Genomic DNA, 15,786 nt, shown 5'->3' with positions numbered 1-15,786 from the left:
CTCCTGCCTTTTTGTGCAACTTTAAAGCCTTCAGCTTTTCCTTTACTATCATTTTAGTGTGGTTAAGAGTGAGTGAATGTAAATTCAGACATTCTGCCATGCTTCACTATTAACATAACACCACAACATGTTGACCCCATGCTGGAGACTTCAAGTGAATAGAGCCTAACCTGTTCCATCCAGAGAGCTGATTCATAAAAAATAAATAAATAAATAAACCTACATTCCAGGTAAGATTGCCTTTCAAAAACTCAATCAGTAACAATGCTTAGTGAATTTTTTAAGTCTTATACAGATCTAGGCAATTTCTGGACACCTTGATGAATAGAAACCTGAAAGTATCTGTTACCTATTAGCTTTATATATTTATAATTCACTCAAGGTAGAATATCCAAACCTTGCATGATGCATTGACATATTTTCCCCAAATTATATGTCAGTCAATTGAAAGAAAAGTTGTTCATCACCAAGCCAGAGAGTCTTGGATGGAATTCCAGACATCTGTGAGGAACCACAAATTCTCGATGATCGAGTCTTCTGGCATAAAGAAGAAAACTGACAAACCACTGTGGAGCTTGCATAGAATAGGATATACAGACACATACATTTAAAAAAAATTAGGACACAGGAAAAAAGCCAATGTAGGAAAAGAATGGAATTTGTCAGTGTCGTTCATTCTCATATAAATATACAAATACCTATAAGGATGCTGGAAAGGAACAGGGGCTGCTTGAATCAATGATATCACATTTTACTGCCTGAGCACGACATGTTGGAAACAGATTCAAGCAATTCCTCTTCTATCAATGTACTGCTATTGATTTGTGTTGCACTGCAACAATTTCTTGAGAGCAAAAGCACCCAGAATAAAGGATTGCACACAGACCAGATTCCTCCTGTTTGTTGCTGAGACCCCTGCCTCCCAAGTTAGCCTTCTCTAAAGTAGTCTGCACTCACACACAGGGCTCGGTAATTATCTGCCAACATGGCTTAATATGTGTGTGTGTGTGTGTACATATGTGTATATGTATATATGTGTACATGTATGCATATATATACACATACATTCACTTTATAGGTAAATAATGGAGAAATGGTGGTTGCAAAGGATTGTGGGTGACATTTTACCCTGACTGCTGTCTCCTTCTACAAACACTGACTTTATTCAGGTGGAAGCAAGCATGAAGTCTAAATACGATAATCTTCCATTTCATTGGATTAACACCCTCATCCCCTGCCATAAGCATCATGTTGCAATTTGGAGATGGAGAAGAGGAAGAGACTAAGAGGAGATCCTGACAGTGTGTCAATTGTCTCTGTCAAGGGCTGACAAGTGGGGAGGGGGGAGAAAAGCTGAGGAGGAGAAGGGAAGGGGAAAGGAGGAGACATGGGGTGGAAAGGAGAGGTGAATGGGAGTGAGGAGAATATTTATAAAAAAAAAAAACTCTTCATGAAAAGATGCTGGCAAGTCTGAAATTTGCACAACAGGATAGCAGGCTTAAGATTCCCACAGAAATTGCAAACTTGAGCCCAAATGACCCCCAAATTTCTTCACCTTAGGGGACTTGAGTGTCTTTTAAGACTTCCAGTGCCTGGCCATGTCAATCCATATCCACATTCTATGACTCATTTCACTGATTTTTTTTCTTTTTTGGAAAGCAGATTCTGGGATGTTACCAGGGCCCCAGTGGATCACAAATGCCAATTTAGAGAACATTAAATATGATCCTGTATGAATTTTAGAATTGGTTTTTCTATTTTTATGAAGAATGACACTGGGATATTGATGGACATCACACTGAATTTCTAGATCAACTATGGCAAGTCTCTGTTCTGGCCCATAACAATGCTTTCACAGTAGCTCCATGAGTGCAGCCAATGGATGAACTCTCCAAGGGCTCCTTCTCACCAATGCTTATTAAGTTTCTCTCTGAGTCAAAAGTCTAATCCTTGACCTCAGCCTTCTAACATTTGCAATATGGGTCCATTCCTCATGGAGACTGATTGAAGTGGATTTCTTTAGATCCCTTGTGCTTTGGAAGGGGGAAAGAATAGCCCCTTACTGAGAGAGAGAGAGAGAGAGAGAGAGAGAGAGAGAGAGAGAGAGAGAGAGAGAGAGAGAGAGAGTGTGTGTGTGTGTGCCTGTTCTACATGCAGATTTGCCTTGCTTACTGTAGGCTTGAGTAATATCATTGTTCAAAGCTTTTCTGAAACAGAATCCTGTAGCATATTGACTTGAGCAAGAGAAGGTACTTTGTGCAAAGCTATCATAGTGTACACATGACTAGGGAGTCTGCCCGCCATGCTATGCATCACATGGATGTGTCCAGGCTACTGTGAGTATTGGAATTTCCTGTTAAAGGCATAGTAAAAAGCACTGGTTTAGGAATAATACCTGCATGTGCTAACAATCCCAGTGTGTTGTGTTATTGATAGATGCCACGGGTATGCCAGTAAACCAAGTGCAGAAAAAGTGGCTTCCTTCTCCATCATTCTGACCCACACAGGTATTTGTGCCTTGCACGTACTCCAAGAATGCTTTAATCTCTGCACAGAGCCAGGATGTAAAAGAATATATGCTGTGGTGACTTCTATAGTCTCCAGCCTACAGATTCTCAAAAGGAAAAGTGGGTTGCTCCAGAAAAGTGAGTTAGACCTGGGCACTGGTGGCTCACCCCTGTAATCTGAGCTGCTCAGGAGGCTGAGATCTGAGGACCACAATTCAAAGCCAGCCCCTGCAGAAAAATCTGTGAGATTCTTACCACCAGTAAACTACTAAGAAAGCCACCAGTGGAGCTGTAGCTCAAATGGTAGAGGAGTAGCCTTGAATGAAAAGGCTCAATGCCCAGGCTGGAAAGCACGCATGCACACACACACACACACACACACACACACACACATGCACAGTTGAGTTAGAGCTAGAGGTCATCTCTGGCTATCCTGAAGAGCTGTGGTTGGAATAGGGATAAGGAGAGAATGTCAGGACTAAGGGGGTGTACTAGGACTTCTCTCGGTGTTGTTATGCCTTTAATAACCAGAAGCAGCAATTACAGCATCCAGAGCCTGACAAGAGCTCAGCAAGCAAGGCTGCACTACTTCCAAGTGAAACCCAGAGTTAACCAAAAAGCTTAGATCTACGGAATTGCTACCGGAGCCCATGGAAACCGGGAAGTAGCAACAGCAGAAGGACATAATTTGTGTCCTTCTGCAGGACACAGTGCAGGCAGGGAATCAATTATAGCATCAGGGGCTAAGGGCTGCAATTGATCTCCATGAATTCTGTCTTCAGACAGAAATGGTGGTGTGAAAAGTCAGAGAAAGAACTGAGAGAGATTTCAAATGGACATAATCAAGATGTTGGTGGCTCATGCCTGTAATCCTAGTTACTCAAGAGGCTGAGCTTTAAGGATTGTAGTTCAAAGACAGCCTGTGCAGGAAAACCTGTGCGATTCTTATCGCAATTGAACACCAATTGAACACCAAAAAAGAAGGAAGTGGTGCTGTGGCTCAAGTGATAGAGCACTGGCCTTGAGCAAAAAAAGTTCAGGGATAGTGCTCAGGCTCCAAGTTCAAGCCTCAGGATTGGCACACACACAATGGACACAAGTACCCAGAGGTGGACACGTGGCCAGTTGAGGGACCACCAGTGTGCTAATCCCTAGAGATCAGCACACATTGGAGTGGTTTAGCACCACATTCATGGTCTAGAGGGCTTTCCCCCCCAACCACTGTTCAGTCAGCACACAGGAAGAAAAGCCAGAGTGCCTGGGGGAGTGCCAAGAAATCTGTTCTCCATAACTCATAACTGGGTGTTGATTGGTAATTAATTGTTCCAGCTTCCTTGCCACCAGCCTGCAACAACCCCGCTGCATATTCTTCACTGTTTGCAGAGATCAGTAACATCTCAACTGTAGCTGCAGAGATCAGTAACATCTCAACTATAGCGATGTGGGGGACTTTCTGTATCTATTTCTGCATGAGTTACAATGAGTTTCTGTAACATCTTATAAAGGAGTGGCCTAACATAATGCAAATTGAGGGTTTTTTTTTTTGTTTATGTCTCTGTTTTTGGCGTGCCAGCCCTGGGGCTTGAGCTCATAGCCTAGAAACTGTCTCCAAGCTTTGATGCTGAAGGCTAGCACTATCCACTTGAACTACTGCTCCAAATTCTCACTCCACACCTCCCTACTTTTGGTGGTTAGTTGAAAATAAGAGTTAATTGGATATGAGACTTATCTACTCAGGATGACTTCAAACCATGATCCTCAAACCTCAGCCTCCTGAGTTAGTTAGATCACAGACATGAGCCACCTGACTCAAATTGAGATTTTTATAGCTCTGGAGTTCAGGTATCCAAAATGGGTTTCATTGGACCAAAACTAGGTGTGGACAAGGCCAGATTTCCCCCAGGGAGTTTCCAGCAAAGGACCTCATTCTTGTCTTTTATGGTGTGGAAGTGGGCACTTCTGCCTTTCCAGCATGCTGTTTCATTTCTGCTTGTCAAGTCACATAGGCTCCTCCTCTAGAACCAATATTCCATCTGTCCCCTTCCACTAAAATACTTGTAATCACATTTAGGGCCTATCTTGCTAACCCAGAATAATCAAGGCTGCTCAAATTATCGATCACATCAGTGAAGTCAGCTTGGGGACTGCTGTTGTTGTTGTTGCTAGAGTTTGTCATATAAGGCCACCTCCACTGGTCCCAGGGGACAGGGAGGGATATATTGGGGTCCATCATTCAACCTATAGCTTTCTCCCCATATCTCACTCACTTTGTTAACTTTCCCATTATGCTATCCCAAACCAGCACTCACCCTGCTTGCCACTAAATTCTAATCAGATATTGGGACAACTGAAGTTATTGATTGATCATTCTTTGCTAGCAACTTCGGTCATTTAACTAGCCAAACCATGTGTGAATGATAACATTGGGTCTGCTTATTTCCCTATGTCCAAGATTTGGATAGTATTTTTTTTTTTAGTATCATCAGTGTTGGCATTTTCAGTACCAAATAGGATTTCCCAAATCTTTTACAAAGATAATAATGGCCTACAAAATTTTGTCCCATCTTTCCCCTTCTGCAAGCTTCTCCTCCAAAGATGGAAGGCTGGTTTTGGTCTGAAAGAGCACCAAGCATTTCCCCCCCATCAAGGTATATTTTGGTTCTCTCATGAAAATTCTTCCTTTCTGAGTTCAGGAAAGCCCAACTCAGGTTACTAGTGTCACTGTAAATATGTTCCGGCCTGGTCATGCCTTACACACCAGCAAAATGAAGTCCTCCATATATGTAACATACCATTTTCTATATCCCCATTTTTTCTCTCTTTTATCATGTTTTGCAAGTGTGTGTGTGTGTGTGTGTGTGTGTGTGTGTGTGTGTGTGTGTGTGTTGATACTTAGTTCTTAACATATGCTACATGGTAGCCTCCAAACATTGAGGTAAAAATCATGACACAGCTATGTCTCACATTTTACAAGCCATAAATGGGGTGACGAGAAGAAATGAAACCAATGATTGGAGCCTGAAAATCTACCTTTGTGTAGGCTGCACTGTCTGGGCTGTACATCTCATGAAGCCTGCCTTTTACTTTGCCTTATCTTTTTTTTTTTTTGGTCAGGACTGTATTACACACTATCTTTTTAAATGCAATGCATAAAATATTTAACTTCTACAAATGAGCTTTTCTCCTCAATTGTATGCTGTCAGCTATAAATATTTAGTGCTTTATTCATTCTCATATTTTCCAGCCTAAGCTAATTCTTCTTCTTTATACATAGATAAGCAGTGTTAGAATCTGTGCAAATAGGTGACATTAGCATTTGTGGTTCCTAATCTTAGCTAAGCACTGGCATGAACTAAGGCCATTCATCTCCATCAGTTTTTGTGTGTGTATTTCCCCAATTTCTTCCCTTGCACTGTTTTCAGTTCTCCAGGCTAATTTTTCTTTGAATTGATTTTCTCTTCCAGGCAGAGGCAAGAAAGACAATAAATATCATTAGCAATGTAAAGATTGCACTATGCATATGCAAAAGTAGTTAATTCCATAATTTTTATGCTTGCCTTCAAATTTTCCTTCTTTAGTTTGCAGTATATCTTGAGTATCTACCCCATTATAAAGTCTTCTCTGTCTTTCCTTTATCCCATCATGTGAACCAAACTATTTTCCATGCCAGTCTAATGATTCAGTCATCATCAAAGTTTTCAAGTAAGCCAGGTAGTCAATTCATTTAGGACTCATTCATTAAACCAATTTATTCAACAAATACTTATTTATTGGTTCAGTCGATAAATACTCACTGAGTGCCCACTCTAAGCTAAACCTTTTTAGAAGGAAAAGATTCATTCAAAGACTGAATGAGGTCCCTGCTCTCGTGAAGTTTAGATTTTTCCAGCATGTATTTTGAAGAGTAGAATTGAGAGAATTATATGAACATAATATGTCTGGGCCCTGAAGCAAAATTAGACAGGTCAAATGAGAACTGACATGGCCAATTCTATGGGATGGTCTCAGGTTTGAACAGAACATAGAATTTAATGAAAATGCAGTGCCTTTAGTCAGAGCTTTCTGGAAACATAAAGAGGGTGCATGAGTGGAGAAAGAGAGAGTGGAAGAAAGAGGAAAAAAAGAGAATGGGAGAGAATGAGGAAGAAGAGAGAAGAGAGGGAGATAATTTTAAGAAATCAGCTCATGAGTAAGTGTGAAGTTTTTAAGACAGGGAAGTAGGCTGAAATCTTCCACAGAAATTGCAAGTGAATTCTTTAAGTTTTATTGCTTATTGCACTGTGCCACTTTTGAACCACAGCGCCACTTCTGGTATTCTGGTGATTAATAGGAGAGTTTCAAGGATTTTCCTGCTTGGGCTGGTTTTGAACTGTGATCTTCAGATCTCAGCCTCCTGAATGGCTAGGATTACAGGTGTGAGCCTCTAGCATCTGGTTTGGGAAGCTTCCTTACCATATCCCTCATCATGATTCTTAAATTCTAGACCGCAACAGAATGACAAACAGGTGTAAAGGGGAGACTGTTCTGGAGTGGGAACTAGTGGGAGCCTGAATTCTTCCTCACTGAAGGGATTTTAATTTCTTCTAAGACCTTCAATGGTGAGATACAGCTTAGCCATGTCATGAAACGAATTAGCTTTACTTAAGGCTCACTGATTTAAGACAGATCTGAAAAAAAAAATCTACATCACCACCTGTACTGGTGTTTGGCTAAACAAATGAGCAATTTGCAATGTAACTTAGCCAATCTGGCACATGAAATTGTGAAATTTGAGAGACACTGGAAGTGTTAGAAAGGAAGATACGTGGTTAGAGGGGGGAAACACTTTCTAGGCAAAGCAAATGGCAGTGCACAGCTCTGATGTTTGGGACAATCAGGAAGGAGACTGGTGGAGGTAAAGCAAAGGCTGTGTGTCAAGGATTTCAGAATCTGGGGTTGCTGAGATTTGAAAACAAGAAAAGCCAAAGCTTGGCATCCCACTGGTGACTCATGCTTGAAACCCTACTATTCAGGAGGCTGAGATCTGAAGATCATGGTTGAAAGCCAGCTCCTCCAGAAAAGCCCATGAGATGCTTAAATTCCAAAAAGCAAAGGCAAAATGCCAAAAGTGAAGGTGTGGCTCAAGTGGAAGAGTACCAGCCTTGAGTGGGAAAAACTAAGGGACAGCAGTCAGACCTTGAGTTCACACCCTATTACCATGATGAATACACACACACACAATATGTTCTATGAGGACTCTGATAGAAGGAGCAATGAAGAAGGTGTGTCAGGTCCAGGTAGGACTGAGTACAGGATTTATACCTTGGGTTGGCCATTTTTGATTGGCTGCCTCCATTTAGTAGGCCTTGTTGATTGGCTGTCTCCTTAGTTCATGGGAACATTTTGCAATGCTCAGTGCTGGTTTCCTCACACTTCAGGCAGACTGGTATTTTCTTTCCACTATGCCTCTATTGTATGTGTGTGTGGGGGTGGGGGGTGGGTATTGGAGCTTGAACTCAGGGCCTGGGGGCTGTCCCTGAATTCTTTTGCTCAAGGCTAACCTTTACCACTTTGAGCCACAGCACTACTTCCCTTCATCCTCTCCCCCTTAAGCCAGAGTTTCTTCCATAATGTATAAGAGTGAGGAGTGGGAAAAGGCAGATGAAGTGTCAGAGAATACAGACTCTTGTAAGAACACCAATTTGAGATCTTAATTTGGATTCTGATCATAGGAGTAACAACTCATTCTTTAATTATTAGATTAATATATGTTAATTGTACAAAGAGGTTCCATTGTGGTATTTCTACACATATGTGTAATATATTTTGATCCAATTCACCCCTTCTATTTCTTTCTTGTGTTCCCTCCCACTACCCCTTTTAAAATAATTTTCATTATTCAAACACACACATATAATATCTTGATTATATTCATCTCCCCTTCATGCTATCCTTTCACCTTCTTCTCCTACTAGTTCCCACTCCAGAACAGTCTCCCCTTTATACCTGTTTGTCATTCTGTTGCAGTCTAGAATTTAAGAATCATGATGAGGGATATGGTAAAGAAGCTTCCCAAGATGCTAGTGGCTCACACCTGTAATCCTAGCCATTCAGGAGATCTGAAGATCACAGTTCAAAGCCAGCCCAGGCAAGAAAATCCTTGAAACTCTCCTATTAGCCACCAGAGTACCAAAAGTGGCGCTGTGGTTCAAAAGTGGCACAGTGCAATAAGCAATAAAACTTAAGCAATAAAACTCAGGGATGGTGCCTAGGCCCTGAGTGCAAGCCCCATAAATGAATGAAAGAATGAGTAAATAAATAAATAATAAAGCAAGCAAGTTTCCTAGGATAAAATGTGGAGAAAGGAAGCTTTGCGCAGTAGCAGTATCGTAGCCAATGAGGTTTATCGAAGGCGCGATTATTGCTGATTGAAAATGTGGAGAAAAGAGACAAGTCAAGCTCCATTCCCAAGGAAGGAGATGATGGTGGTTTTGATGAAGCTGGTAAAGAAAATCAGATTCAGAATACATTAGGTTTTTCTACTCAATTCTTATATTGAAACCAGCATCAATTATTATAATGTATCTGGATCACAAAATATGTCATTTACCCAAATCCATGAAGCTACTGACCCTTATATATACACAATGGAATTCTACTCATCCATCAGAAAGAATGATATTTATAAGGAAATGGAAAGACTTAGAAAAAATTATATTAAGCAAAGTATGCCAGACCCAGAGAAACATAAGTTACATGGTTTCCTTCATTTGTGGTAACTAGAATGTGTCTATAATCTACAAGCAAACATAGTGGATGGTTAAAAAGAATAATGCACTGGGATAACTATAAGTGGGATAAACTATACTGGTCACTAGGCATTCATACACAGAGTGAGACCCAAGGAGAATGTTTATAGGAGAGGTTCACAAAGGTGCAATACCTTTGTGTATCTTATCATATAAAATAATATTTATTGAAATGAACTCCAAGAAATGAAAAAAGAGGGTTTTTTGTGATGCTGTTGTTTTCTTTTCCTTTTGTCTTGTTTGTTCCTTTATCTGTCTTTGGGAGGGTAAGGGGAGGCACAGAAATGGAGGGACAAATGGGTGAACAAATGCAGCAGTGTGGCTCACTGGACACTGTTGAAAATTAACTATACAACTTGCAGGTGGGGATGGGAGGGGAAAAGTGGGAGATAGTGAGGGAAAGATGACAATGTTCATAAAGAAATATGTGCTCTTTACCTGACTTCTATAACTGGAACCCCTCTGTACATCACCATCACAACAACAATTTTTAAAATGAAAAAAAAAAAACCCGCAACAACAATAGCAAATTAAAAAACCCTGAGACTTGGGATAGTAAATAACCTCTGAGTCTGAACAGAAACTTCTCCTGAACCAAATACAGGTAGGAGACAGGAGTCAGGGATGAATCTAGTTCCTTGTTTGAAGTTGGACTTCATTAAATATAAATCATTTGAGTGGGAGCAGTTAATTTTGATGAGTTTACTAGGTATCTGAGTGGAAATGTCAGGGGGCAGATATATAAATCTAAGTTCAGGACAGAGATCTGCTGAGCTGAAATTTAAAAATAAATGGAAATTGGCAGTACATAACAGATGTGGTCAATTTGAGTCAGGTCATACAAGTTCAAAAGTTTCTCCCCAGTCCCCTTTGCTGCATGGCTCTTGTGTGGAGAGACTTTTCTGTGAGACCTAGAGGCAGGGTGAGCCAGTGGTTCTGAGCTCTGTATACCACCAGGCATTTCTGAGCCTGCATGTCTTGCTCCAGCAGCTTTTTATTTTTTTAAGGTGTATAAATTGTATAACATTTGTTTGTATAATCAATAAATTTTCAATGATAACATGAAAAACAAGAAAAATTATACCATTTAAAAAACAGAATTCAATGCTACTTTTAATATTATCACTCAGTAACTGTTCATGTAGTTGATTGCCTAATGATATACTACCTTTCTAATTTTTCAAGGAAATTTATGGACAAAACTTATATTTGTCATATGTTAATGCATATCTATATTACAGACATATATATGTATGTGTGCATATATTAATTACCTTAATGCTTGGGTTCTATCTAAATTCCTCATCATAATCTCATTTGACCTCTAGCTAGTAGCCCACTGCTATAACTGTACTGAAGATCATGGTTGCTGCTGGAAGCCAGAAATTCTTAACATCCAATTAACCAACAAAAATACCATAAGTATGACTTCAGTGGTAAATTGCCAGCTACCAAACTTGAGCCCAAGGCTCAGAGTTTGAGCCCAATACCAGCACAAAGAATGAATGAGTAACAATAATGACCAAATAAATTCTTTTGACCTCATATCAGATGACACTGTAAAATACTCCAGCATCATCATGACATGGCATCCTCACACAACCTTTTGGTGCCCATTGACTCCTCATGCAGCTCCTTCAAGTCCTGAACAAACATAAAAGTGTGATTCCATTTAGTTCAAGATAGAGGCAAGCTCCTTGTAGAACCCAGCTTTCCTTACTCCTTAGATCTTAGGTGTCTTCACCCTCCCAGGTTTTGTGATTTTATTCCATGCTGCCAGCCCCTTGTTGACTTAAAATCACCATAAGTTCAACCAGAGGCAGAGTAAATAACACTCCCTAGACATGGTCACCAGCACCCACAGTAGTTCTGATACCTACAATAAAGCCTTCATTCCATCACTTATGGTGGTTCTGCTCCCCTAATGTTGACAGGACTCAGAGCAAGGAAACTAGATAACACTGCTAGAGTAAAATAGATGAAGTGAGAGCCATGGGTTCATCTTATCTTTAAAGATCAATTTTGTGTGATGAAAAGAAGCAAATAAGAATGAGAAGTAGTAGCCAATAGGGAAGGGACCAAAATACTTAAATATGGCTGATGGCTTGGGAAAGAGAAGTAATGTCCTTTCACAAGAGATAAAGACAGAACACTCTTCAAGTCTACTGCAGTGAGGAAGAGAGATTGAAATCACAAGCTCAAAGTTTCTAAAAGCTAAAGCAGCTAGCACCAAAGTCGACAATGTCCTTAGAGAAGGTTAAGCAGAAGGGTTAAGCTGTTTGTGTTTCATTAATTGGCACTAATTCAAGTTAGGCTGCTCTACTCCTAGACAAGAACCCAGAAACACTAAACATCAACATTTTAATAGGATGCCTTGGAGAAAGTCAGCCTGAAGCTGCAAAAGTGGTAAAAAGCCTTTGGAGAAGATTTACATCTCAAAGGATTAGAAAGTCAGAGGTGTCCTGTTGGAAATTCTTTGAGCTAAACCTGGCACTGCTGGTGGATCACCCTTGTAATCCCAGCCACTCAGGAGGCTGAGATCTGAGGATCCAAGTCAGCCAGATAGGGAAGTATGGTAAGGTATATTTCCAATTAGCCACCAAAATGAAAAGGAAAGGAAAGGAAAGGAAAAGAAAAAAGAAACAGGAAGGAAGGAAGGAAGGAAGGAAGGAAGGAAGGAAGGAAGGAAGGAAGGAAGGAAGGAAGGAAGGAAGGAAGGAAGGAAGGAAAAAAGAAAGAAAGAGGGAGAGGGAGAGAAAGAGGGAGGGAGGGAGGGGAAAGAAGGAAGGAAGAAAGGAAGGAAGGAAGGAAGGAAAGAAGGAAGGAAGGAAGGAAGGAAGGAAGGAAGGAAGGAAGGAAGGAAGGGAGGGAGGGAGGGAGGGAGGGAGGGAGGAAGGAAGGAAGGAAGGAAGGAAGGAAGGAAGGAAGGAAGGAAGGAAGGAAGGAAAGGAAGAGCTGGAAATGGAGCCATGGCTCAAATGGTAAAGCCCCAGCGGAAATAACTAAGGGAAAATGCCCAGGCCCTGTGCTCAAGCTCTAGTACCAGCACAAAAAGAAAAGGAAATAAAGAAAACAATGGAAGAAAAGAAAGAAGTAAGGAAAAAGGGAGGGAGGAAGGAAGGAAGAACAAAAAGTAAAGAGGTTAAAAAAAGAAGAAAATAAGTGTAGCTAACAGTACCACTAAGGCTTGCTTGATCCCTTATCAGTGTAAATATAATTAGAATCTCGGCAACAACAGTTTGGGGGAGTCAAGAAAAATGACTACTGTGAGTTCAAGAATAAAGGAGAGGGACAGGCATGGCAGAGCATATGTTCGCGGCAGAAAGCTAAGGGATTTGCCTGCCAGGCAAAAAAGTAGCTCCACCAAAATATCAACACACACAGCTGTAATCCTAGCTATATGTGAGGCACTGTTGGCTCATGACTAATCCTAGCTACTCAGGGAGGCTGAGATCTGAGGATCACAGTTTGAAGCCAGCCAGGGAAGTGTGTGAGACTCATCTCCAATTAACCACTATGAAGAGGGTAGGAGGAGGCCCATTTCAATATCTAGTACTGGGGGTAGGGGAGGGGATTAAATAACTTTTGAGAATTTTTCTATAACTAAAATAGAATGTCCTGACAGGTAGAGGCTAAAATGGTAATGAAGAGCAAGTGTTTCGATGAGAGAAATAACTGCTTGTCTATATGCAGATGAAATGCTCCAAATGAAGAAAAAACAGTAATCACATAGCAAGGAAAAGCAATGCTGGGATATTTCTAGGTCATCAAGAGGAATAAGATATAGTGTACCATTTAAGATTGTCCTTAGTTTAGAGTATTAATCACTAATTATGTTAATAGGAAGAAAGGCAAAGTGACTTAGGAGGAGAAAGACAGCATGACTGTTAGGCTGACTGGAGACTGTGGATCTCTTCTCCTTATACCAGGAAGATAGGTTCTCAACTAAGCATAAAAGATGAGAGAAGAAACTGACCCAAGAAGAGGTATACTGGGGGAGCTCACCTGTAATCTTAGCTTCTCAGGAGGCTAAGATCTGAGGGTGGAGGTTCAAAGCCAGTCCACACAGCAGAGTCCTTGAGATTCTTATCTCCAATTCACCAGCAAAAAGCTGGACGTGGACATGTGGTTCAAATGGGAGAACACCAGCCTTGAGTCAAAGAGCCAAGTGAGTGTGAGGCCTTGAGTTCATGTGGAAAATTCTGGGCCAGGGCAATGGAAGAGAGGATGGACTAGGAAACTACAGATACAGTGGTTTGAAATTGTGAGCAGTCAACATCATTTTCTTTACTTAATTGCAGCTGTGCAGCTCAATTTAAAACAAAAATGAGCATTAAGTCTGATCAGGATCAAAGATTTGTCAGGAGAATCTGACAAAAGAACTTTATTTCTATTTGTTTTTAATTTTTTATTGTCAAAATGATGTACAGAGAGGATACATTTTTATACGTTAGGCATTGGATACATTTCTTGTACTGTTTGTTAAAAGAACTTTAAGGACTATAAATATACATTTTTGACCATGTACAGAATCACTGGGCTCTTCATGTCTCCATATATCCATGTAATCTTGCTTTGGTAGAATATTGTATCAATTGCACTGTGGGTGCTTTTCTCTTTTTAATGTAGCACAATTATTAACATCAAATATTTATGTGATACTCTGCTCTGTTTCAGGTTCCTTTCTAAGCACTTTTTGTCAGTAGTTTTGCTCATTTAATCTCCCCATCAACCATGTGAGAATTAATACTATTATCTGCACTTTCCAGATGAGGGCACTGAGGCAGAGAGAAATTAAATTGCTTGCCCGAGATCAGATGGTAAGCAGCTAAGATATAAATCCAGTATGGAATTTCAGAATCTGACTTAGTAATCACTATACTGCAGTTATCTGTGACTTAAATGGCCTGCCAGCTGTTATAATAGAGTTTAAAATAGGTATTTCATTAACAAATTGGCTAGGAAAACCTACAGCCTTGAAAGAAAAGAGTAAGAAGAACAGATTGATAAATTATATTAGCATGCAGTATTTACTGATTAAAGTTCTTCTTGTAGAATAAAAAGTTGTTGAATAGGAGCAATATTGAGAAACTGTTTACTGATTAGAAATTCATTTATGGAATAAGGAGATGTCCCCATCGATCTTTTATTGCTAAAGGAATTTCATTCTGCTGTTTTTATACATGCCTATGATGTTCTTTGATCAAAGTCACCTCCTTCATTATTCTTTCTTACCCGCCCTGTTCACTTGAAATTTTAATGGGTTTCATTGTTCTATTGTCTTTATAAGCAGTGCAAGACACAAAAAATGTCTGCTGCTTCAGACTGAAACTTTACCAACACCATCACACACACACACACACACACACACACACACACACACACACACACACACACACACCATTCGGCAACAAAGGAAGACTATCCTCGATCCTGTTACATTATAAAAGGTTCTAATGGGAAAGTCATGGTCTACCAAGCCCGTTCTTCACGTTAATCATATTCACGCCATCCATTTCTGCTGTACTCTAGCATTGCCCTCCCTGCAGCTCCCAAAGCGCCCACATGCACTGAGAGAGACGGTGGAGCAGGAGCGGGGAGATGGATTTTGATGGAAGGAGTGGAAATAAATTTGAGGAAGTCATTTTTTTTTCTTGTGTTGTTGGTCCTGGGGCTTGAGCTCAGAGCCTGGACACGGTCCCTGAGCTCTCCTGCTCAAGGCTAGCATTCTACCACTTGAGCCGTAGCTACACTTCCTGCTCTTTGGTGTTCATTGGAGATAAGAGTCTCACAGACTTCCTTGCCTGGACAGGGCTCAAACCATGAGTCCTAGATCTCAGCCTCCTGAGTAGCTAGGATTACAAGAGTGAGTGTCCAGTAGTGGTGTAGTTTTGCAGGGGGTGCAACAAAGCTTCATAAACTTGATCCGTTGCTATGCCAACTCCCCTGGTGAGCTTTACATGGAGAAATAACATGCAGGAATGGATGCGGAAGGGGGGGCCTCATCTTCATCTTTTCCCTTCTGCACTCTTTGCCAGTGCTAAGTAGATGGTTAGTAAGTCTTAAATAGAAACAAAAAGAATACATATTAATGGGATTTGATGCTTCATTGATTCAAGCCCTAATGCAAAGAGTTTCTGAGTTTTAGATTATTTTCATAGACTGAAAAAAGTATCCAAGTTCATGGCAAGCTGAGAATATTGGAAAGAGAAAGGAGTGCAGAGGACCTGAGGGTTTCAGGTCATTGGCATGAGTATAAACACCTGGTTCCAAGCATTCTCTTGCAGACAGGTTCATTAGCTTCCTAAGAGGAGCCATAGACACACAACACATCTACAGGGTTTTAAAAAATTGTGATTTCTGCTCACAAATGTATGGTGCAACAGCAAAAGAATAATGAGAAGTGGTGTACCTTTCTTTTTTTCTTCATCTTCAGGTAGGAAGTCAGAGAGTAACAAGATAATAACAGTAGCTGGGCTTAGAAATATCTC

General features: G+C 40.5%; 1 pseudogene; it reads left to right on the top strand.

The window, feature by feature from the left end:
* The first annotated feature begins 8,853 nt into the window (after positions 1-8,853).
* Positions 8,854-9,055, top strand: LOC125341737 (annotated as a pseudogene).
* Positions 9,056-15,786: the final 6,731 nt, after the last annotated feature.

This window comes from Perognathus longimembris, chromosome 24 (genome assembly GCF_023159225.1).
Source record: "Perognathus longimembris pacificus isolate PPM17 chromosome 24, ASM2315922v1, whole genome shotgun sequence".
NCBI classification, from domain to species: Eukaryota; Metazoa; Chordata; class Mammalia; order Rodentia; family Heteromyidae; genus Perognathus; species Perognathus longimembris.
Note: the sequence above shows the minus strand (reverse complement) of the source record. Positions and strands in the feature narration are given on the sequence as shown.